The sequence below is a fragment of the Thunnus maccoyii genome, chromosome 6 (assembly GCF_910596095.1).
Source record: "Thunnus maccoyii chromosome 6, fThuMac1.1, whole genome shotgun sequence".
Lineage (NCBI taxonomy): Eukaryota > Metazoa > Chordata > Actinopteri > Scombriformes > Scombridae > Thunnus > Thunnus maccoyii.
Genome location: NC_056538.1, coordinates 3,716,972 through 3,742,781, shown reverse-complemented (window position 1 = coordinate 3,742,781; position 25,810 = coordinate 3,716,972). Strand labels below are relative to the sequence as shown.

The following is a 25,810-nucleotide window of genomic DNA, read 5'->3' as shown; positions in this document are numbered from 1 at the left end:
AGTTTTAATTAATTTAGTGAATGCCACATTCACATTTAGGCTGAATCTATTTTTGATGCATAGACATAAGTCATTTATTTTTCCCAAGTTCCTAACATTATTCCTTTGCTTTTGCACTTTAACATATATAGATGATAAAATTCCATCTATTGTAATTGTTAGTATTTTCTATTTCAAAAGATACATTTTCTTATTGAAAATAGCTTTTGGTTTCTTACCAGGTTTAACTTTTAGTTTCAATTTGCTCAGCACAACACAAATTATTGCAATGCTAATTGTTAATTAGCTAATTGCTAAGTGTAGTTGTGGTGGTTACAGCATTTAAAATTTGGAGAGCTAGTATCACAGCAGAACTGTCACTCAAGGAAAATCACACTGGCGCAAATTCAAAACTGTACATACAACTAGGCCCTATTTACTCACATTAATTCCTGTGTGTCATATATGGGGGTAGTAGTAGTAGCCTCATGGTTAAAGGTGCAGTGTATAAGATTCAGTGGCCTACGGTGGTGAAAAACGTGAAAGGCCCTCTCTAGAGCCAGTGTTTGGTCTGTCTGTTCTGGGCTACTGTAGAACATGGCGGTGCAACATGATGGACTCCATGGAAGAGGACCCACTCCTTATGTAGATATAAAGGGCTCATTCTAAGGTAACGGAAACACAACGATTCATATTTTCAGGTGATAATACACTAATTTAAAAAAAACATTTCTGCCAGGTCCATTCTACTAGATGCCACTAAACTCTACACATTGCACCTTTAAGAGACATACCATATAACCACAATGTTAGTGAGTTTATTCCAGCCGGGGATCTTTGTTGCATATCATACCCCTTTCTTTCTTCTCACATTTCCTGTCTATATATACACTGTTTAATAAAGTCAAAAGCCAAAAATAACTTCCAGATATCCAGATCCACATATCCAGATGCAGTATAATGCACCTGCTTTAGCACTTTGCCCCATTTATGCTCTCCCTGAGCCAGATTACAAATGGGATAGCTTGGTTTTCTGGGGCTACATGCAAATCAGGGTCGGGGATCTACTCCATTATTACCACGCTGCTTGGTAACAACTAAAAAACAACAGTTTAGCTTGCCAGCTAACAGAACAGTCAATAGTTGAACTGGTCAGGGATCAGATAAACTCTATGACAGCATGTTATGTCTTATGTATGCCCATACGTGTTGCAATCAATGGAGCCTGTTTCTTCCTGACGCTTTATATGTGACAGGAGACAAATTTCATTATAATTTCACTGTCACCTCAGCTGCTATTACCTCGGGGGACAGACCCTGTAGAGGCTTCTTCCACAGACCACTTACTGACGTAGTTCCACTTGGGAGGAGTAGCCTTCGTATGCATCTTAGAGAGACGGATGCATTGACACCTTTTCAACCTAGAATGCTCTGGTGGTGTGATTTCAGTCAGGATTTCAGTCCAATCTAAATTTTAATAAATGTGTATCTGGCACATTGAAATAACTGCTGCAGACTACTTAATTTGGCACACATGACTTTATACATTATTTTACTCAAGCTTATTGATCCAAATACTGAAGTTCCTGCTTCAAAACTATTGAGTTGATCAGCTTAAATTATTGATATAAGTGCTGTAAAGTTTATTTACAGTATATAGCACCTTTCTAGAGCAAATATTGGTCCTCCATAAGATATGTTGATTATACATGGTAGGGCTATTCTCCTCCTGTCCCTCCATTAATAATAACGAGCCAGTTAGCTGGGGTGGCCAATGATATTTCAGTGGGAGCTGGTGGCACCCCTTGTATTTATTGAAGTTATAGATAGGAACCTGAAGGATGTTTGCTGGCCAGGTTCTCTGCGTGGTTGGAGTTAACTGTTGTATAACTGTGTCTATGTGTAGGAGTCCAGAACTTCTCCACAACATTTAAACTGATCACATAACTCACCCTCATTAGCCTCACAGAAGGGGGAGTCAAGTTGTGTAATGTGTTATTTCTCTTTTGTGAAGGCAGTAGTCGGTATCCTGTATATTATCATGCTTATGTGTGCGTGCATAACACCAAAAAGGCAAAAGAAAACCTATGTGCCAAAACCTGTGTTTCAAAGGATACACAGCCCTGAAATGAAGACTGTGCATGTGTTATTAATAGTACCAAAAATACTGCCTTTATAGAGCCGCCATTACCATCCATTTTTTCCCTTCACATTAAACTTCTCATGCTGAAAACAGAAACAATAAAATATTCAGATAGGAATAGCGTAGTCATCCATCCCTTGAATATGACATTTCCTTTCCTTTCTCTTTTCTGTAAAGAAGCAGTGCTCTTAAAATATACATAATCTTCACTTAACTCTCTGTAATTAAAAGAGTAATAGGTAATTATGGATGACTCCAAAGCCTATTAATTTGTCATAAGGTCATAGCATTAGAGTAGGCTGATGAGGTAGTCTGGTGTTATTAAATCAGACTTTCTACCAGCCCCCATCTTAAGATTCAGAAAAGATTGCAACTAGAACAAAAAAATGTAAAGGTGGTAATATATTGAACAAAGTGGAAGTGCAATCAATAGAAAACTATCCAGTGTCCATCTGAATATTTTATCATTTCTCTGAACACAAAATAGGTATAGGGAGTAAAAAGAATAGATATAAACAAAGAGTGAGAGAGATGTTTCTGAAGCATTAGGCTGGAAAGATAGAATTTGATGAGGGCATAAATTTGAGGAAGAGGAATTTTGATATTACTGCCAGAATGATATTTGCATTTCAGGGCTCTCTTCCAGGTTTTGTGTTTTTTACAGATATGGCCAGCTGGAGCTCTTGCATTTCCATGTTTTATTAAAACACATCTCCTGCATTGTAAGATTGTGAAAAACAAAATAACAGTATTTGTACAAAATGGATTATAAACAACAGAAGTAATTGTTACTTGCTATGAATACATAATCTACAGGCTCCTGCGGTGTTGGGCATTCATGGCACAAATGAATAATAATCAGCTGTGGGGGGCTTGTTGCATACCTTTTATTGTATGTCTTTGTGTGTGAGACCCTCATAGCAATTCAGTGATGTAATCAGAGGAATGGATATGTTGTTCCATTCATCCCAAAAAAAGATGCTCACCGAGAGTAGGAGCTGAAATGTTTTCAGACTTTTGTGGCCCATATAACCCATTTTGGGTCCATACAGTATGAGCATCTTTCTCCTGCTGAGCCAGCTGACTTCCTGCTGGCTCCCTGCACACATGAACAGCACGAAATAATTCACTGACGTGGTTCACATGTCTCAAATTTTATTACACACAATGGATTAAATTCTGCCTATACAGAGAGTTGGTTTGTGGTGTTTGTGACAATCAGAAAATTAATGGATCATTTTACAGCCATTTCTTTTGTAATATTCAAATGTATTTTTCAGCACTTGGCACTTGATCCTTCAATACCAAATGTGACCAGAAGGCCAGAATCACCTCACAGCCCAGTGCTGTTCCTTGGGGCATATGGAAATTAAATAAAAATGAATATTTAACACTTGTGCAAGTCTCTTGGCAACAAAAAGATAAGATACTGTATGTCATAAGAATACCTTTAAATTGTAGTCAAATATACTATAACATACAGTACCAGTCAAAAGTTTGGATACACCTTCCCATTTACTTGAATGAGAAAGTCCAAACTTTCGACTGGTACTGTATACAGTACATAAACACTAAATACATGGAGTATTCATGTTTGTCACATGGTCAGGCCATTCAGCCACTTTCCTTACTGACCTTGGCAATGTCGTCTCTAGATAACCAGTGGAGGACAAAGAAACGGTTTTATATATTTTTTTTCTTACTAATTTGGGATTTTAGACAGGGACGTTACCTCGTGGCCTTGCTGTCTTAGTCCTTGGAAAGATTTTTCAGAGAGGATTGCTGAGACAGACGACAGACAAAGTGATAAGGCACCTCATCACTTTCTTTCCTGTTGACATGTGCATTTCAGTTTTGTAATGTTCTATTTCCTACTATATAAATATATATTTCCTTTTTTAAGTTAAAAAATTTTGCTACTAGAAAGTATTTTCACAAAAACAATGAGCATCTGTGGAAATAACAGGAAAAAAATATTATATGTGGAATGAGAGACATCAAGGAAGATAAAAAAGAGGTGATAATTGATCTCAGTTATTTAGGATTAGAAAACAGACATGATTTGATTAACTAGAAAAGTAGCAGTATAGCAGAAGAAACGGAAAGACTGATGAGTAAGAGAGGAAGGGTTGGTCTGAAGCAGCTAATGGGCTCATTAGGAAACTCATGGACATGTAATGACCTGCCACCTAATGGACATCTGGGCTCCACACGCTACAGACAGATGAACAGACAGAAATAGAAAGAAAGAATAGGAAAGAGATAGAGGAAGACAGTAAGAAAGAAGGAAGAAGAGAGATATATTTAACCAATGGAAATAATGAAAGGGCACATAACAAGGGTGTCCACTTCATCCCATTTAGTTTTCAGATAGATATAATTGGATATCTATTGTGGTCACAAATGTCAGAGTATGCATGGAGATGGAAAAAATATACTGTTATGTTAATTGGAACTATAGTCAGATGACAGTAATTACCATTGCGTAATAGAACTTATAGATATAACATCTCAAGCTTTAATATGTAGCTCAAATATGTCTAATCATGATCATTTCATTTTAACTTTATTTTCCTTTCATATATGAGCTGAGCATAATGTTATACTCCCGTCCTCTGTTCTTACAAAAGCCTATATTCCAGGTTTATTCTGCTCTAGACCATTTTGTACACAGTGACAGCACTAATGGTGTCTTAATGGTGGATGCTTCAGATTTCCAAATGTTGCATCAGTGGTGTAATTATAATAATAACTCAGTTTGAACTCCAACAGAAAATAACAAATCCTGCCAGACATACTGTACTATAGTTAACCAACAGAGGAAGTCTGTATACTATGTATATGTATGATATATTTGGTACTTTGGAGTTCTGAAATGTCACAGAAGCACAACATCAAGCTCTAAGATGTAACTGGATGTCCACATTTTGATTAAATATTTGAATATGCTAATGAAAGACATCATTGTGTACAAAATGTTTAAAAAACCTATAAGTAGTTCTACTGTTACGACATCATTAGTTCACACTGAAATGGAAATGACTTAAACTGTCAGTGCATCTGTCATTTTAGCTTCTATAAACCCATTACCTCTCGCCATCCTCTCATTTAGTCTGTTAGATTTTCCCAAATTGTATCATCAATGACTGCATGATATGCGCTGGAATGCATAGTTAAAGAAACTCTAATGGTGTAGTGTATAATGTAATGGAAAGATAATCTATGTCTATTTAGGCTTTCAGTGTTTCTTAAATACCAGTGAATTAAGTCAAATTTCTACACAGAACAACTAAAACATACTGAGGTAATTTCTTCCCTGTGCAGGCCCAAACTGTCATTCTTATTCATGCTCCCCTGCAGTTGTCATATCAGCTGTGAAAAGTGTCATTCCAGCCTATTATGTGGTTGAGTTTGCAATACAATTGTGCTGCCTATCTGTGCTATCTATCTATCTATTTATCTATTTGATTAAGACCACACGATGGACCACTGAGCAACTGGTGCAGACCACATACAACAAATTACCTCAAGTATCACATTGATCAATTTTAAGGATTCATTTGTTTGAGTTATGATGCTTTGAAACAGCTTATTTTCACCTTCACATTTACTTCTTCAGTGATACAGTGAGCAGATAAACACTTAACCCTCATACATAATGGCTGATAATACATTTTACTGATTCCAACAAAATGAATCATAAAACCTGCTTAGTTACTCTCTTATTGTATGTTGAATCTTGATTTTCTATCACCAGATATTTCCCACCGTGTGTACTTTAAGGTGTAAGATTGTGACCGTCTGACAGATAATCACTTATGTGAAGAGAAAAAGAGTGTAACAGTACATCAGCTGACACACGGCCAAAGAAAACAACATGTTAGGTACATGAGAACTTTGAGTGCTGGTGACTGATGCTGAGCAGAAAGCCAAAAGGCCATAAGGGCTGACCAGACAACACATCAGAGACACAGCACAGTCGTGACTGGAGAAAGCCCGCTTTGCCAAATGCTTTTACCTTGACTCACATCACAACGTAACGGCTGCAGCTGCACTCACCAGCATATTAAAGCATGTGTGCACACACATACACACACAAACCATGTCTTTCACCCTGTCAGGGTATCTGTATGATTGTATGATGAAAACCCAATAAGAGTCCTGAATAACTGGTCTCACGACAGTTGTTCTGTCAGCCCAGGGTTTTCCAGTCAGGCTCTGAGTGCATTTATATTATTTATAATAAACAGCCAATCACATTAAACATGGACAGATGCAGAAAAGCATAATGTGACGTATGTTGAAACTCCTCTGTGAGGAAATGAAATCAGCTTATTTGTTGTAAAAATAAGTTGTACTGATCTTGGGAAATAATCTTAATGCAAAAAATGGATATGAATATATAAAAATGGTTATGTGAAATAAACAAATAAATAGATTGCTAGCTTTTGTGTTTGCTCATACACAAAATATTAATAATGAATTCATATAAGTGAGAACAAAAACATGAAAAGAAATGCTGAACGTAAGGCCCGAGAAGATAAACTGAAAACTGGGATCCTTCCTTCATAATCCACTTCTCTACTATCCACCCTGATGTCCACTATGTCCCAACCTGAACACCTCCGTTCCATCTCAGTCTTCATGCATCACCCTGTTGAGCTCACAAGCAGACTTTGATTTAAGCAAGTTAGAGCACCTGCCTCCGATGTTTCCACTGGTCAGAATCACTGGAGGCAGTGTTTTACTGTAGTTGCACCACCAGGGATTTTTTACAACCACCTGAAACACACACATAGCACAACATACTATGATGTCACGCAAACATCCACAAGGGGAATCTTATAGTACATCACACTGAGATGATGGCGTCTCAAATGTTTGATTGCTTGGGTTTCAATGTCAATGTCAACACAGTTTTACTCATGTCCAGCGGTACTGTAACATACTGGGAAGTCATAACGTTCCAAAACAATAGATGTAAATAACAGTCTACTTTAAACAGATAATTAATGACAATAGAGTAAAACAGAGTTCTAATAATATGCTGTAAATATGTCTTTAAAGGAGAAGTTATAATCCTTGACAAATGTTGTACATCAGTGAACACTTACGAATGCCTTTATATCTGCTTATAACTACATTATATTGTATAAAAACAATTGATTAAAAGTTTGTATACTGCTTACAAATGCTAAATACTGCTCTACTCATGGTTTAGCTCACAGACAACAACTGTCCTGCTGCCAGTGCTTTTCAGGTGGAACTCACCTTAAGAATTTGTGTTCCATAACTGCTGAGCTGAGGCACAAACCATCACATCCCTAGTTGTGTATTAGAAATGAAATCATAAGAGGAAAATGAATTTAATTTACAAATGAGAGACAAAATGTATGATTCTCATGTGACTCAGAATGACGCAGCCCTATGTGAAATGTATTGGAATATTTGCAATGCATGATCCAGCTTTTCTTTCCTCTGTTTCAGGTCAATTCATTCTTAACACCAAGTTGTCCTGAAAGCACATAATACAGTAATGGTGAAAAAGATAGAAAAAGCAATCAGCATATGTAGGACATTTTGTTTCCCCATTGGAAGGTTCTTGGTCTGTCACACTGGGCAGATGCCAATGGTCTGGATGTCAAACCACCGGCTAAGAAAATTGTACTGCAAATGATATTTTCTTTATATTACAGATAACACTAGCCGTAGCACGAGGAACAGTATTTTACATTGTGCGTATTAAAGGTAGTTTCTTATGAAATGCAGATCAGATGCTGCAGTGTCAATAATCCAGCCTGCTTAGACCTGAATGAAAGCTTTAAGACAACAGAGAACAGCAAGGTTTCCATTTACTATTTCCATCTGTGCAGTTCTTTCCCCTCTCTTTATCTCTCCCTCATACTCTCCCTCAGAGTTAATTGCAAATGACGAGAATCGGAAGTCACGAGAGACTGAAGTGAAGCGTCAGGTATTCCACTGATTAGAACCAGTCTCCATGACAACCCCCATCACCCTCAGATAAATGTTTGTACCTTGTGACAGAAAATACAACAACTCTCAGAAATATGGACAAATTTAGACACATACACACTGCCGCCTGCATATATGAAGCTTGTCTCGGCTTGCGGTCTTTTTGATGTTCATTCGAGGTGACGTTTCATCTGCTGTGGCACTGTGCTGTAACTCACTCTGTCAGTAATACTATTTTTTTCCTATCACCATTATTATCCAGGTTTTTAACCCACCAATGTTTTTGCCACAGTCAGGAGCTCCTATTACCTGTTCCGCTGCAGGTTGGCCTGACCTGCTGTCAGTCATACACTCCAGTCAAGAATCTACAAGGAAAAGCCTGCATCCTTTCGTTCATTTTTACATTCTCTTACTGAAACTGAACACCACATGTATTGGTCAAACACAGCCATACTACAGTGAATATAAAGGCCCACTGTAAAACTGATAGGCTGCAATGGAGTTTCTAATTGTTTTCAGTATAAATTAGAAGCATTATGTTCTGAGGATAAATCTGTGTTACTGTCAGAAAACATAGCTCACAACTCAGCTGCCTCCCTTGCTTTAAGATAAAAGCGACATGAGTCACAGCATCATTTACTTGCAGCATTAACAATTTGATATTTAGAGCAATGAATAAGCAGAGCTAACACATAATGATCCTTTGTGTGAAAATGACAGATGCTTTCTTTTTTGCCAGTGAGACATCAGTTTATGTAATTGGCCTCTGTCATTTTGCAGCAGGATCTGAGTAATTGAAATGACATTGTCGTATTTAACGGCCATTTTTTAAACAAAGCTATCCGCTAAATATCTGCAACCCTCTGTTATAACAGCAAATAATCAGTTCTGTCTCCAGTGACTGTACTGTATGGTTTCAGTAACAAACTGATAGCGACTTCAAAACTATTTCATTAGGTTTGAGTGGGTGCAGTCATTCCAATTAAAGTTAGTCACCCAGTGCATATGCCAAAAATGTTTTTCCCTTCCTGGGTTGCTCTTGTGTCATGTAGCCCAAAAACATTTGTGTAAGTGTCTGGCTCCTCCAGCTCATATGATGGACCTTACCATGAGATGACATCGATTACAAAAAATGTAATTTTGTAGGCTTTGAAAAGGTTTTTCCAAAATGAAAACTTAATGGTTTAAAAGTTCTGCATACAAAGATTACCATTCCAGTGTCACAATTTGGCTTCATTGACAGGTTTTGTAACTTTCAGAAACAGACAACCATGCCCACTTTACACAGCAACTGGCCATGTATTTTTCACCATTCTGTTTGGTGTCAGACTTAAAGTAAGTGAAGTATCATCACACCACCATTGTTTTTTTACCTTGTTTACCCACACCAGTTCTTTACGTTTAAGGTTGTTGCAGCTGCTGAGCTATGGGTTTCTTTGTCAACACAATTGCTCTTCTCTCTTGTGTTCACATCTACTGGGTGACTGGCTCAGGTGGTTGGCCTTGAGCAAAACACTGAACTACAGACTGTATATAAAGATGGATGTAGCAAGGTGTGACATCACCCGTTGGTTTCATTGAAGCTGGTTTGAAGCCCAGAGTTGCAGTTTATGGTTGCCGCCACCTTTTCGGTTTGGAGCCAGGACCTTCCAAATAGGGAGTGCTGGGTGTTGCCTTTCACGCCTATACATGCTCCGAAGTGAACGCTAGCTTACTGGGAACACCGAGTGCTGCATTTTAGCCAACGTTACGCTACGTACGCTAAATTGTGCTAACAGCACAGGTATTGTAATCAAATAACATTTATGAAATATTACAACAATAGTCTGACTAAGTGTGAGTCCTGGAGCCAGGGAGAGCAGCCACCAACTGTCACAGCTGTCAATCAACACAGCAGACATCACAGCTACTATAAGTCTTCAAATGAATAGTGTTAAACCATTGGCAGGGCTGTTAATCCTTTGCCCAACAATGGTCCTGATTGAAAGTACAACAAATTTTCTCATTTTCATATTATGGATTTTTCTAATTGAGTAATATATCATTTCTATTGCCTAGCCGTAACCAGTGGGAGGTTTGAAACTACAGTAAGATGTGTTCAAGGGTCCCAGAATGCAGTTGAGTGAAGAGGTGAACACATTTGTACACACATTTTTTCCTATTATTGGAGTTTCATATTCTCCCACGGTGTTTTTAATTTGGCTTCCACTTGTAATAAGAGTATTGTGCATAACAGCAGTGGTGCAATGCTTGATTCTATTGAAAGGCAACCAGCCTCCCACTCTCTGTTGAAACACCCTCAAGATATATTGAGAAAGACTTGAATTAACAAAGGGAAATAGTACATTAGCATTTATGCCTTTAGATTTCAACTAGTTTGTTATTAGCTTTGTGCCACAGGTGACTTTAAGGCTCGTATTTATTACACTGTTAATGAAGAATACTTCTCACAATATCAGTGCATGCCTTCATTTTATTGATCTGTGGGCTTTAAAGCAGATTTAATCAGGTTTATGTGTTGTAGTGTAATAATGGTTTAAGGGCTTTGTTCCACCAACAGAAACAATCAAACCTGTTTCAGAGACTTCCACTAAACCAGCAGTCTATGTTAGCTCTTTGCCTTCATTTCACTCTTGTAAAAGGTTGCAGAAGGTTTGCAGAGGATTATATTGTTGTCTCTGAAGTTGGAAATCACTAACTAAAGTAGACAAATTCAGGAACAACATGACAAGATATTCTGCTTATCCCCGATGAGTTTTCAAGCCTCAAAATAACAGGAAAGGCACCTTTGCTAATTCCAGATGACCCGTTTTTCTTTGCAAACAACAGTGTTTCAGTCTATGTTCATCCTCCTAAGTTCCTAATGTCCACTTTCTCTGGTCTCAGGTCAGCACTGCACACAGGGTGATTAAATATTGATTCAGCCAGTCTACCCGTCACCTCCTCAACTGCTCATCAAATATATCAGAGGAGGAGTGCTGTGGAAAAAAAAACAACGCTGAGGTTTATCTCCTTTCACTGATGGGACTTCAGGGGCTGAAACAACCTGTGCCAATGGAAATCAATGGCTCAGCGTATATAGGAGAACTTTATCTCACTGTCACAGAGTGTTAGACACACACAAACAAACCACACACACACAAACACACACAGTTGTCAGTTTGTGAAATACATGAAGAGATACACTAATTTTGGTGTGACAAACACATCACTAAAGGAAAATACCAGTGATTAAGCATATTTTTGCTACAAATTCTGTATAATTACCATTAAACATTACATATACCACATTGTATGTTTGGAGTAATTTACTATCATTAGACAACAATTGGTTTCCTTTCATTTTACTACACTAAGATAAGCAATATTGACTGAAAACATTAGCTTTCTAGCTAATACTCTAGAGTATGGACGCACAATATTTTGCACTTTGACTTGTTATCATTCACCAGGGAATTAGGCACCTTATGATGACGTTTTGGTGGCTAGTTAGCAAATTATCTAGCCACCTGTAGCAGTAATGGCTGTAGCAGGTTAAAAACTTACCTGTAAATGCTAATATCTGTCAGTTTAGATGCTGAATGGTGAAGCCCTTTTTCATTAACACCCTTTCTAACATCACTATCTGTCCCTTAGCTTGTAAACTAGAGTTTAACGGAGCACCTGCTGCCTCAGTTATCAGTCACAACAGCCTGTCCCCTCAGAGGCTTGGGTGGTAAAGGGTGCATTTCTGATATATCTACAGAAATAGTTTTTTCTTCTGGTCAATAATAAGATTTTACGCTATGAAAGGGGCATGGTTTTGTGACTTTCATGTAACGTTTTATATGGTCACATGGTAATACAGGTGCAAGTAGGAAATGTTTAAAGCTCCTCTTGTTGGTGTGTTTAAGGATGCTCTGATAATTCAGAGTCAAAGACGGATAATAAATGTAAGAAATGAGCAAAATATTATTACATTATTACAATCACAGACAATCATATTATATGTACTAATGACCACATGCTTGCTGACTGATCGTTGCATCCTTGGATACATCATAGTGGAGACTTCTGAAAATGGTTCAGTCTCACAACTGCATTACCACCAAACAAAAATGTTTGTTTTGAGAAAGAAATTTCAAGTCTCTGCAAATGGATTTTCATATTGCACTGGATTCAATGGCTGCCTGCAAGAAGGAAACTAATGTATCTGATGAATCCTCTCTTTGTGTGTACATAGATAGATAGATAGATAGATAGATAGATATAACCTTATTGATCCCTGAAGGGAAATTCAAATCTATATGGGACAAAGACAACACCAGATATCATTTTAATAGAGTGACAAGGTGTTCATTTCTGTACTGTTAAGAAAATAGACTGTTCCAGTCCATCTCTTGTCTCATCTCGCCAGCGTTCAGTCACGCTCTCTGCCCAGCAAAGCACCAATTGAGCACAGACAGCATTTCCTGGAACAGAGCTCAGATGACAGATTTGAGCAGAACACCTCATTCTGTGGGTGAAAGGCATATCCCTTCATGCTTGAGCGTATGTGACTATTCCTTCTTTTTTCATCCATTTGTTAACTTTACTCAGTGTCCTGATTCTGTACTTAAACTGTATATTCCCCTTCTTATCCGTGTGCATCTAGCTTTCAGCAGCTAAGACTCAGGCTTTATTCAGAGACATTGTGCTAGGCAAACTGGCATCAAGAGTCCTGACCACCTGGTGAGATGCAGCAGGCATCAGGGAGGAGGCCTGACGGCCCAGAGAGAAGGAGGGGTTGTGAGAACCGATACCCACTCTCACCTCTCCCTCGCTGATTTTAATCCGCCATCCCTCTCTCTGCTTTTCTTCCTCACTGCTGGCAGCCGCTTGCAACCTCTCTCACTCCCACGCAAACAACATGGGCTTTCTACCGTCCACAGTGGGTGGACACAGTAATGGAAACACCACGTGAGAAAGGATTAGAACGTTGAAGTAGCTAAGAAGAAAACAATCACTGATATCAAATTAATGTCTCTGAGAAGTGTTCTAGCAGTGACTGTGTGTACTGTATTTGTGAGTTTTCATGTAACACAAAGCAGCTAACAGACTGTAATTGGTGTCTAAATTTTAGTTGGAGTTATTTCAAAAACGTATGTCAAACAGAGACAGACAGCATGGGCACAGAGCAGCACTGGTTGATGCTGTTGACACAGATTGACAAATGCTCAACAAACTAGACTTTATCAGCTCCACAAAACTGGTATTTATGGCAGGGCTGCCATTCAGAAACCACACATACATACCTCTCAGAGGCAGTGCACACAATAGTGAAACCTCGTTTTAGGAGCTCATATACTAAGGTGATAATTAGAGTTGCGTCCGTTGGGAGTCTCAACAGTGGTGAATGGCGTATGAGACAGTGTAACTTCCTCCTTACCCACAAAGCAGTGTCTCTACCATCATTTAACCTCACTGCAGCACTATTTATGAGTAGTGACACGGTGAAAACAAAAGCAATCAATCTCAGCTGGTGGGAGGGATCAAATTTTAATGTGTTGTGATTTAATTCATTTATGGTGGAGAAATGAAATGTAGGTGAGTTCAGAGGTTAGACAGCAAGACAAATTGGGCATATATTCTATTTTATTGAACCCATGGAGTCTGGACTCAGAAGTTAAAGGTTCCCTGTGGAGTTTTCTTGGAAACAAACAAAAGTTCTGTGTCACTCACCAAAACACATTGTGTGTAGCCCTGAGGATGATGCTTATGAGCATGATTTGTGACGTCACAAATAGTTTGGAGCCAACCATGGTCTAGTATGCAACTTACACAAGTGTGTTGTGGAAACTTGAAGCCTCCATTGTACATACACTGAGAATGGACTTTAAAGTGAAGTAGGAGGCATTTTGTGGCCAGCAGTTAAACCTTCATATTCATAGATTCTGTCATTTTTAATGAGGCAGAAGGAGGAGATATCTTTTTAAAGATATTAACTAGATAATACATTTTTTTTTGCAGAGAAACTATATCAGACATATAAATCATTATTCAAAGTAGAGAATTTTATATACATCTTCAGTGTTTCCCCCTAGAGTTTTTTTCAGGCCCGGTGGTACGCACTGAAAAATCCCTAAAGAGACAAGGCACTTACATCGCGTCAAGAGTTTCCCAGGCAACGACACAGAGGTTGACTCACGTTTCAAAACAGTGCTGCACAGAGACTCCCAAATGCAAATGATTATTGATTTCCAAAAGAATGGATATTTGGCATTATTTTTGGCATTAAAGAAAAGATTTTTTTGGCCTGGTGGGGCCTCTCTGTACAATTATAGGGGAAACACTGCATCTTAAAACATATCTGGAGGGGGTGTTTTAAAGATCCCCTTCATCCAAATTACTTGTGATGTCACAAATCATGCTCGTAAGTACACACCTTAAAGATTTAAAGTGGACTCAGAGAAACTTTCCCCCTAGGCAGATGAATGGGAAATAGCCTTCTTGTGTCAAAATCTGCACATACATCATTCTGCACAGTAAAGCTCAAACATTCTAGTGAAGTAACAAGAAGCAAAATACACTTTTGACTGGAGGGGAACTTAAAAGCTGATCCAAGCAATATTTTTATATTAACAATGGATAAAATGATAAAATGGGATTGTTGTAAAAGGGTAGAGCTCGAGGTAGAGTTTTAGCGACCTTTAAGCTCATTGTTCTGGTTTTACAGCTCAAAAGTTTTTGCTTGGTTAATTCTCAGAGCACTCATCAGCCTCGTTTCCTGCCGCAGCAGGCAGCTGTTTTCACTAAAAATCTTTGATAAGTCCACTGTGCACTACTTGCACTGTGGTTATTTTCTAGGAGGACCAATGTAAAAATTCTCCCACTGTGACAACCTGAGCAGTAATGCCTCCACACACTGCTGCTGCCATGAACAGCAGAGTGACGTCAAAGTCCTTCAACAGTCCTAACCATCAGATCACAAACACAGTGTTCAGGATGCAAGGTGGCAGCAGCTACAGCTGAATATCAAGTGTCCTCAGCAGATACTTCATATTCATGTATTGTCGGATGTTTTTGTTACACTGTACTCCCTGGTGTGAAGACACATGCAAACAGACACAGCAGCCTCTCTACAACTCCAGTGCTTAATCAGCCTCAACTCTCTCTGACAATCACCATGATTAGTGCTCCACTCCACACATAATGAGCACATCTGTCTTCTTGCAGGGAAAGCATTGATTCTCCGTAATGTGACACGATGCCAGTTATGGGAAGGACTGCTCTGAAAAATGCCAGCCTGCTGCTGTGGCACCACTGGAAGCTATTCATGGTGGATGTAAAGTGGAAAATCATCTGACAGCTTATAAATTACAGGAGCTTCAGAGGAAGCATCTTTTTAGGTTTACTCTTAGTCACTGTTAATGAAATAAATTCATGGATCATCAGCAAATAGTATCAACCTGACGGAAGTTAAAAGTTGTCCAAGTTGAACTTTGTTCAAAGTAGTGTGTGCTGTATGATGGCTGAATTAGGGAATATGGGGCATTAACATTTACAGCTGCATACATTCTCACGTAGTTCCAGAGGATTCCTGAGTCACAACAATAACAAACCTATAAAAACATATTTAGTTGGTGGTCAAGTTAATAAGGATCTGATCAGCTCACCTACCCACTGAAACAATTCAATACACACTAAAACACTGAAATGCACTCTTTAGACAGCAAATTGTTTTTTTTTAATCATTTAATAATCATTCACTAATCACCAACTGCAATAAATAAACTGATTTCATGTCCATTGTTGGATTACCTGATGAAACTGGTGCAATATAGAAAGACCCCATCAAAGGATGAAGATGTGTTTAACATGTTCAACATGTAGATGGTGTTTGATGCTAGGTACAATCTACTTGACAAATCCTTATTTTACTATGTTTCATGTATGAAATCTGTGACACGGTATAAAAATATAGATTAACAACATCTATCGTCTACTGTATGTTATCTATATTTGTACATGTTTTCTTTCATATTCACAAACACAGATCATTTAACCAATCACTGTCTGATTAAGTTTATTCATGAACCATGATGTCATCTATAGCAACAGGATCAACCTCGCCCCTTGATTTAGCTTAGGAATCCTCTCAATTCTTTACAAAAAGTTACTCTCAGCAGCTTTGTGAACCGGTCTAAAGAGGAAACTTTTAGGAACTTGTAGCGCTATTGAGGAGGACTCCATGCAGTAAGATAAGTTCCTGTGTGAATACGGCCCCAGGTTTGCTTTTGTAAATGTTAATAATGATGGAAACACACAATATGATTGCTGAGCTGATTATAAATATAATTTAGGCTTCAAAATTGATCAAACCAAGTCTCTTCTATCTTGGGTCAGTTAGATGGAAGTTGAAGCTTTTGTCTTCTGATCCAGTCACTGACCGTCATTCTCATTAAGATTATTTTAATATTGTTTCATTTTGGGGTGCCCTGGTGGACTAGGGGTTAATGCACTAACCCTGTACCGTAACCTCCCACCAGGGACCTCTGTTGCATGTCATTCATCTCTCTGTTGCCTCATTTCCTGTCATCACCCTACTGTTGGCTGTTAAAAAACGTAATTATGACATAAAAAAGTCTAACTTTTACGACTGGAATCTGAACTGTTGATATGAATACGGCAATGATGTGAACTACTGCAAGTGAGGGAGTAGCAAGTGTATTATTTTATAATCAACTTCATTGTGTTTTTATGGCAGAGCAACAGCTGAGCTAAAGCTCAGATCTCTTTCCTCTAGCTCTCTCTGCAGAGTTTATCGTCTGTGTTGCCTTCATCTTTCCATCCACCTTCTTATCCAAATTTAGCATTTTATCTCTGTTTTTGTCTCTTTTCCACACCAGTTAGCAAGGAAAACTCTTTTCAATGAATGTCCATTGTTGTTTAAGTACACAGACATATGAGAATTTGTTTTCTCATGGAATTTCTTGAACATGACTGTTATCTTAGTCTACCAATTGTCCAGTATCTTGTCTCTCTATTAACTCAGCTCATTTCGGATTGACAAGGCTAAAATGTATGTTGGTGCAAACAGTCATCGTGTGGGGTGTCCAGTCTTTGTAGGATCTGGAGGTACAATTACAAATGTTATTAAGTCATTAACAAGGGTCCGCAGTCGTAAATGTCCATTGAGTGGTCTTCCTGAGTAACTTGCAGAAAAGACAAAGCAAGTGTCCAATAAAGTCAACAGTATGTTTGTCTCTACTTATAGAACCTGGACACTGCACAGAGTCTTCATCACGTCACAATCTTTGATCGTGTTTCCTTCATAAGCAGTAATAATGGAAAAGCTCTGTTTGAAAACAAGATAATGCACGGACTGAGGGAGGAGGTGTTGGAAGTCACAAGGTGAACAGAGGAAGCGTGAGAGAGTGGAGGAAGAAGTGTAAATATAAGGTGTGAATCATGATAATGTTGTGAACACACACACATACTGGAGTGTGTCTGTGTGAGATTAAAGGCCTGAAGATGAGATGAGTGTTCATCTCTCCTGTGGAAACAGAGGATATCCATTAAAAACAGATAAGTGTAGTGTAGCAGGCATGCGTTTGAGAAAGGAAGTGTCTGAAAGATTAAAGGGAAATGTGAAAAAAGAGAACTTTATCAGCTCTCACTGTGTTTGTCTGTTGGTGTATCTGACGTCTCTGATAAATGAGCATTATTGAGCCCAGCAAATACACTGGCCCTGAACTTGGTAAATCCTCCCTTTATCCTGGGGATCAGCACAGGTACAGTATCCCTGCACGCCAACTCTCGGTACATGCCTCCTTTCCTCTTCTTCTGTTTTACATCACACTTGACTTTTTCTCTCTCTCTGTGTTCCCACCACCTTTATTTCCATTATGACTCAGTTATAATTACATTTTACTAAGCCCTGCCCTGAACCCTCCAATCCCTCCTATAGCCGCTGTATCCTGCGACTAGGCTCAAGGACTGCAGTCTTAGTCATAGCAGACGCTGCATCACTCGCTCTGAAAAGCTTTCGTCGCAGCTCCTACTCAAGCAGCCAAGGTTGCAACTCAGCAAGGTGCAGAAAGGCGAGGCTAAATTAGTGCTGCTACAGCTGAAGATCTGTACACAGCTACTGCTGCAACAGTTAATTTCCAATAGCAACCAAAAGCAGATGCAGATCGGTCGCCATGTCAACCTGGCTGACCCCTTGACCGTCTCTGCTCCCTCCCTCCCTTCCTCTTTCCTTGAAACATCCTCCCATCCCACGCAAGAGAGTAGAAAAAGGCATGAGAGGCAGAAACCTCGAGCAACTGAGTCAATTTACACTAAATCTAGTGGAGCCGATTCAGGAGACCCTGATCCACACACACACACACACACACACACCACTCACCTGAAGCAGAAAAGTGCTGCCTGCCCAGCACTGTCAACAGTCCTGTTGTTTTCTTTTTCTTGTTGGGACACTCTCATTTTTACAAAACAAATATCAGCTTTTGGGATTTCTAAACATCATGCTGTCTTGGTTTGTTGCGCTTTTCCTTTAACTCCATGACACACCAGCTTCCCACCAGAAGGCTTTTTCAGCTATCATCCTTGTTGATAAATAGCAGCCACTGGCTACTGGAAGCTGGCATCTTTTAAAGCTGCTATTAATAAGAATCACTGACAGATTTTATGACTCAGGTAAGACTGTTAATTAAAGCTTTACCGGATATTTATGAAAGAATTCACAAAGAGGGAGGTGCGAACAGCAAAGAACAAGCTATCCCCCACTTAACTGAAAATCCCAAATTTTCCCTGTTTACCTAAATGAATTTAAGACTTAGATTTCTTGCCTGTATTGTCCCTTTCCTTTAGTTTACAGCAGGATTTTTGGGTATAAAATTAAAATTTTTCATTTTCATCTCACAGGAGTTTGGAGCCACTGATATAAGAGAGCAGCTTTAATTTTAAGCTTCTCTAGTTTTTTATCTGACTGCAGTCATTAATCAGAAATGATGAAAAAAGTATTAAAGGAATGAGAACTTAAAAAGTACAGGCTCTTGGCAGTCATAACTCTGCATCTCTGGAAGGATCACATTTTTTTTGCATTTGATTTAATTGGTTTATTTAGTTTAGTTTTTTATTTTATTCATATCTTTTATTTACTTGATGCCAATAGAAAATGAACAACTTAAACATGCATATTTCACCATCAGTGTTTTGCATACTTGACATGGTTTCACTGCGGTGCAAAGCAGCAAACCAATGTCATTGAGTTTAAAGCTGCACTGATGAATATTTGTATGTTGACAATGGATTACAATTAGATCACTATTTGTATTGTGAAAGGGTTAGCTCAGTGAGTATTTTTTCTTTCAGTGAATTTTCCCCCACGACCCACCTCTGGTCTTACCTGAGTCATTAGCTATCGTATCTGCCCCAGTAGCTCAATGACGCTATTGGGAACGCTGCTGTTAAGCCATGTTTCTGTAAAAATCATGAAGTTGCAGTCCATAATCCTTTTATGAATGGTGGTCTGCAGTCACAATTCATCCATGTTGTTCGCCACAGACTGTATTTTAGCAAGGAAAATGCTGGGTACGGATAGCTAATGAGGAGTTAGCCTTAGCTTAGCCGTTAGCTCTCCTCTCTTCCCCAGTTTGCTCTCTCCTAACCGGCGGAGCCAGATTGATAGCCGATGGTGTCATAGTATTAGCTGTTGCTGTTGAATGGGGCCATTTTCAGTCAACGGTAGCGCTCATGGAGTTATTCCAAACCCAGCTGAAGCATCCATTGACAGGTAGAGTCGTAGTTAAAGCTCTGGTCCACCCAGAGGATATATCCGTATCCCATTATTGGTCCAGCTCTGCTGCGGAAGACGCGCCTGTGTGGCTGCCCGTGCTCTGTCCAGTCTCACCCTGGCTGCATTGCAGACACTACTCCGGTGACTTTGCCATCACTACAGATGTACTCCTGCAGCTGTGGTTCCAGCCCCTCACCAGTGCTTTTCAGCAAAGTGAGTAACGGTGTCACCAAACTCCATTGAAAAAAAACTACAGTTTAACATAATGATGACTGGTGATGGATCGCTTGTTAACTACTCATTTAAGTTACATTTTTACTGAAGTCCACATTCACCTACAAAATTTGTGCCAAATTAAATATTGGCTCCTAGCGTTACTTTATTTTTGAAATAAGGCCTATTATAAATTGTATATTTTTTAAAGGGAGCTCAGCATGAAGACCAGAGGTTCAGGTTTAGTTGGGATGTGCTTTCAGCGCCTTCAGCAGATGTGCCAATTGCTTTACACAGACTTTAACATTGGCTATCATTACCTACCATTAGCTACTGGTCATACCAGTCCAAGAAAGGTCATAGCAGCAAACCCCGCAAGTGTATTGAATTAAAGGGGATATATTATGCTTTTCCTTATTGTCAGTCATATATATAACGTTACAATCTAGGATGTTCATGTTAAATGTGGCCAACTTGTCAAATAATGAGGTGAACGTATGTAGAAGTAACTCCTGTGAGCAAAAAGCATTGGCTGCATTTCAGTAAATTCTTCACAATCAAAATCTCCCGTTATTTAGTCATTTAAAAGCTTTTAATATGAAGCAATAAAGTAGGAAATGTTGGGTTTTCATCGACCGTAACTTATCACAACTCTGATACAGCTGCCTCACAGCAGGCTTCCTGAAAGCTGGCCAATCAGAACAGAGTGGGCACATCAGGAGGGGGGCCTTAAAGAGACAGGAGCTAAGACTGCCTGTTAGAGACAGAGGCTGAACTGAGGGGCTGCAAGAAAGGGCCAGAATAAGATAAATAAGAAGTTTTTTGAACTGTGAATCATGCAAAGCTACTCTAGCAGAGTCCAAGAATAAAAATATAGAGCTGAAAATGAGCATAATGGGTTCCCTTTATGAAGGTGTGAGGTTTAATACTTATGACTTGAACTGTACTGGAGGAAGAATATGCTCTTTCTTCCTTTAGATATTACATAGTCTTGCTTTGTTTCAACAACAGCAGCTACTTGCGTCACACCAAAACCCCAGTACTTTTTTCTGGACATTCTCATCTGAGATCCTTTGAAGCTGCCATTAAGACTGAATGGCTGCAGAAATTGCTGCATAAACAGTGCTTTGTCACCTGTTTGGCAGCAGACTTTGTGATTTCCTTGTGGGAGTTGGGCAGCTTGAGGAGAAAGTAGGAGGAAAGAGTGATTGTTTCCCATTGTCTGTGCTAAAATCATTCTCATCTCTTCAGTTTTTCATCTCTCCCCCCTCCCTGTTATTTTTTGCCCCGTAATCTCCTCCATCTGTCTCAGGACACTCTTTGCTGTTGTTTCGCCAGTGTCCCTCACTATCTCTTTGTCTGCACTTGGTTGAGGAGTGTTAGGATGACTCATAAAGTCCAACAGGTATAGACTGTCAGAAATGGACAAAAATAACCCAGAGTACATTTATATCAGACAGTGTGCTGGAAAAATCTTGTGATGGATCTACTGTATATTTGAATGTACCTTAACCCAAGACTTATTGCCTGGACTAAATATGAAATTTGCCTCCAAAAAATAGATTTAATCACTTAAATCATACTTTTACTACACTATCATTTTATCATTTGTTGTTTGGCATCATGAACTTTTAGCATATTTTAAAAGAAAGTAAATTTGCTGGTGTAAGATTATTTAGCTGAGGGCCCCGCTGAACTCTCTGCAAAAGAAAGCTATCCTGTTTTAAATGCTCTAAGCCTAAACCAAACCGTATCACAACCGTTTAAACATTAACGCACAGTTATGTCACATATAATTTAGAGACACAGACATGCACCCTGTGTGTCTGTCAGCTGGCACAGCCTAAAGCTAGCAGGATTATTAAAGTCATTAATCATAGCTCACACGTACATGCAGTTCTATATTACTATGTATAACTCTGATATACTGTATGTGCATTTTACAGTTTTCTTATTATGATAATATGCACTTGAACATATGAATACTTGCATATATTTTATCCTTTATATGTTGTTTTTTATTGCTCTTTTTTTTTTTTTTACAATTATTATTGTACATTAGCCTTTTATCACATTCTCTAAAACATGCCACACCGTTTATCACCGTACATGTTGAAAACATGAGCATGGGACAAATAAAACTATGCATACTCAGACATGTTATGATCAATAGAGAAGATCTGTGTCATGTCTTTTGTTAATATCAATGTATTAGAGCCTTTTATTTACTCACAAAGTGAAAGTATTGAGATGTTTTCATGCCACTGTTTGTAACTGTAACTTGTTGGCACCTTAACTAAGATGTGCTATAATTAATACGTAAGCTTAGCCAGGTCATACCATCTAACCCAGCAGTTAAATTTGTTATGAGAGGAATGTTGAAAATACAAAATCACAGGAGGGAAAGCAACAAACCATGTAAAATCAAAGATGGTGCAGAAATTCGTCCTTGCTCACCAACTTGAGTCCTTCTTCTGGTAGCTGCAAGCTATGGTGGAAGAATTAATATTTCTAATATGTGATTGCATAAAGAAAGTATTGAGACACAAGCCAGCGGTCTCCAATTATGCATTAGACAGAAAATGGGGAAACTTTCTCTGAGACACTGGGGTGAGACAGGAGTTGGACCTCTAAAAGAGACAGCAGCAGACACACAGGAAACCTGAAATAGATTTTGTCAAACAGACAGATACCTACACAAAGCGAGACAAGTGGTACTGCCTAATTAGCTTTGTCTTCATTAGATCTGCTAATGATCTCGGTGGAGACAGCACCAGATCCACCTGCCACTAACTCTCAAACACTTTATGGTGTATTTTCTAACCATATTCAAATGCTTTCAAAGCAAATCATGAAAATACAAAAGATAAGTGAAAGTAACTGTGCAAATATATTGCCACTACATAAATGAATCATTTTAATTGGCCAGTTAAAGAAGAGAAAGTGGTCTGCACCATTGGCCCATCAAACACAATTACAGGCAGGTTGGATATGCAGTAGTTCCCCACCTTTGAGACGTTAGGGGGATCTATTGTCAGAAATGGAATATAATATTCGTAAGTATGTTTTAATCAGTGTATATACACCTGAAAATAATAATTGTTGTGTTTTTGTTACCTTAGAATGAGCCCTTTATATCTACATAGAGAGTGGGTCCTCTTCCACAGAGGCCACCATGTTGTACCACCATGTTTCTACAGTAGCTCAGAACAGACAAACCAAACACAGGTTCTAGTGAAATTTTTCGCAAGTTTTGCGGCCACCATAGGTTCTCCTACACGCTTGGAAGGGGAGGGTGAGGGGAGGGCTATTCAGTTGGTTTCAATCTGCAACCTCTCAGCTAGATGCCACTAAATCCTACACACTGGTCCTTTAAAAGGAAGCAGTGTCTATTTACAATGCATGAGCTGTCGGCAGTTGAACCCAACAGTGTTTTTCCTTGCTTAATTTTATTGCCACTGGTAAGAGAAACATGAATGTAGAAACATTATTAAATACAAGAATACGTATTTAACTGCTTTATATTACAGTTGAAATGATGACCTAAAGCTCAGAAACTTAAACCTGCATTAATCAACATTTTTGAATGAAATTACTCCATGTAGTTTGAAAGAGGTGCCAAAATCATGGACAATTACTGTAGCCCTCATATCTGCAGTATTACACAGCTTATTAGCCTCTTTTACTGTTCTACAGCGCAGCTTTCAAGAGCATCATTAGATACAGGATCACTGCCTGGTTTGACAATTTATCAGTAAAACTGAAAGCTCAAATCATTCATCTGGTGCATTCTGTTATGAAAATGATGGGTATTAAGAATCACCCAGGTCTAGGCAATCAATGAGCATTGCCTTACTAAACAGATCCAGCTCATTTTCTCCACAGTGAGGAACAGCTTCTTCCCTCTGGCATAAGATTTGAAGTGAACTGATGTAGACTGAACCTCTACAGCATTCTTTTGAGTTTGTATTTTAAACTTATGGAGGTGAATGGTGCAGCTGGTCAAGGGTTTGTGCAATGCCATGTAGTCATGTACGGTCTAGTTTTGTGTAGTATAAAGTGTCCTCATGTAATGATTTCTTTTAACTGTTTTTTATTTTCTGTGAACTGTATATTGTATTTAATGTTTCTGCATGCAGTGCTGAGTCCAAGTCAAATGTTTCCCATTTCAATCAAAACAGAGCTAAAAAGAGAATGAATATTGGACTTACATTCTCCAGGTGGCCTGACTCAAGATTTGTGCTAATGTTGGTTCAAATTTGCTGAATGTGTACAGTAAGAGGGCAGTTACATTTTTCAAAGCAGACATTTCATTGCTACTGCAGAATAGCACAGATGTAACTACTGTAATAACATTAATGATGGCTCAGGTCCACTGAAGTATCCCAATAAACCATTCCAGTGTGTCAGCATGCACAATAGCAGGGCCCTGGAACTGGGACACTGAAATGGGTTGCAGTTGGAAACAACAAGTACACCTCTGCTTTTCCTGCTATAACATGTCAAATGTCTGTGACCTTGTGAAAAATCATTTGCTAAGCTATTATAGCTCTATTGATGATGATGATTTTTTTCTGCCCTCTAGAGGCCAAAACTCTTAAACTTTCACCAGGTTCCAAAATGAACACCTGCCAAGCGCCAAATGCAGGTAGATTTTCGTTTGACAAGTTATTCTCGGAAGGCTATCTGCCACGTTGGCGGGTAAATGTTTGTATCAAAATATTCATGTAATAAAATATCTAGCATAACGACTCGGAAGTGGGGCTGGGCGATAAAATAATAATAATTATATCAATTTTTCACGATAGAAATGTTTGATAAATGTCTGATATAATTAAACTGAGAGGGAGAGAGAGAAGCTATCGTAGGAGCTACACTGGGTCAGCTCGCCCTAGCTATTGAGGGCTGGCTAACTACAGGAGGTAATGACTGGGTTTCCATGGTGTGGAGCTGCGCTTCTAACTCACTGAGCGTCACCTCCATCACGGCAAATAAACTACATTTATTACATGTACCATTATCTTTAACGGAGGCAGCAGAATAGCTAAACATAAGACACACCGAGCAAGAGAGAGTAGGAGAGGGAGAGAGAGAAGCCATTGCTAACGGCTAAGCTAAAGTAACTAGAAGATCTGAATAATGTATAAACAACTGTGGGATTTGTGAGAAAGTTGCTAAAAGAAGGAGAGTGCCAAGAATGCTTGAGCAGAACTAGTGTAAGTTTAAAAACTGGGTTGAGAACAGTAAAGATGCTGCTAGTAACACAGAAACACCAGCAACCAGAAATGAGACAATACACTTACCACAACATGTTAGCACGTCAGGTCACAACTTCATCTGGGCAAAGGTGATTTCTGTAGGCTATTTATTGTGGTTGTTTTCATTTGTGTAATTTAGTTAAATGCATATGTTATCGTGTATTACTGGACATGTCACTACCTTTGCAGTCTGAGCCATCATACATATGTGCTGTATCACACTGTAGCACTTAATTTTTCTATTAAGATATTTATTTTGTTGAGGAAAAATGACTGGAAAAGGATTTCACTTAATTTTACTCATATATATATATATATATATTATAATTGTAATTGTGTTAAATGTTCTAGCTCAGATTTGTGAAATGTTCTGCTGTTTGGCAAGTGTTTGTCATGTTCAGCCTTTAAACTGGAAAAGAATTTTGCTCTGGCCTCTTCTTTAAGTTTGTGTTCAATATAATACCTTATTACCTCAAGGAAATG

General features: G+C 38.7%; 1 protein-coding gene across 3 annotated transcripts in view; it reads left to right on the top strand.

Annotated features, from left to right (window-relative positions):
* Positions 1-25,810, top strand: part of sgsm2 (small G protein signaling modulator 2) — a 96,941-nt gene that overhangs the window by 22,954 nt on the left and 48,177 nt on the right. The gene's annotated exons all lie outside the window — the stretch shown is intronic.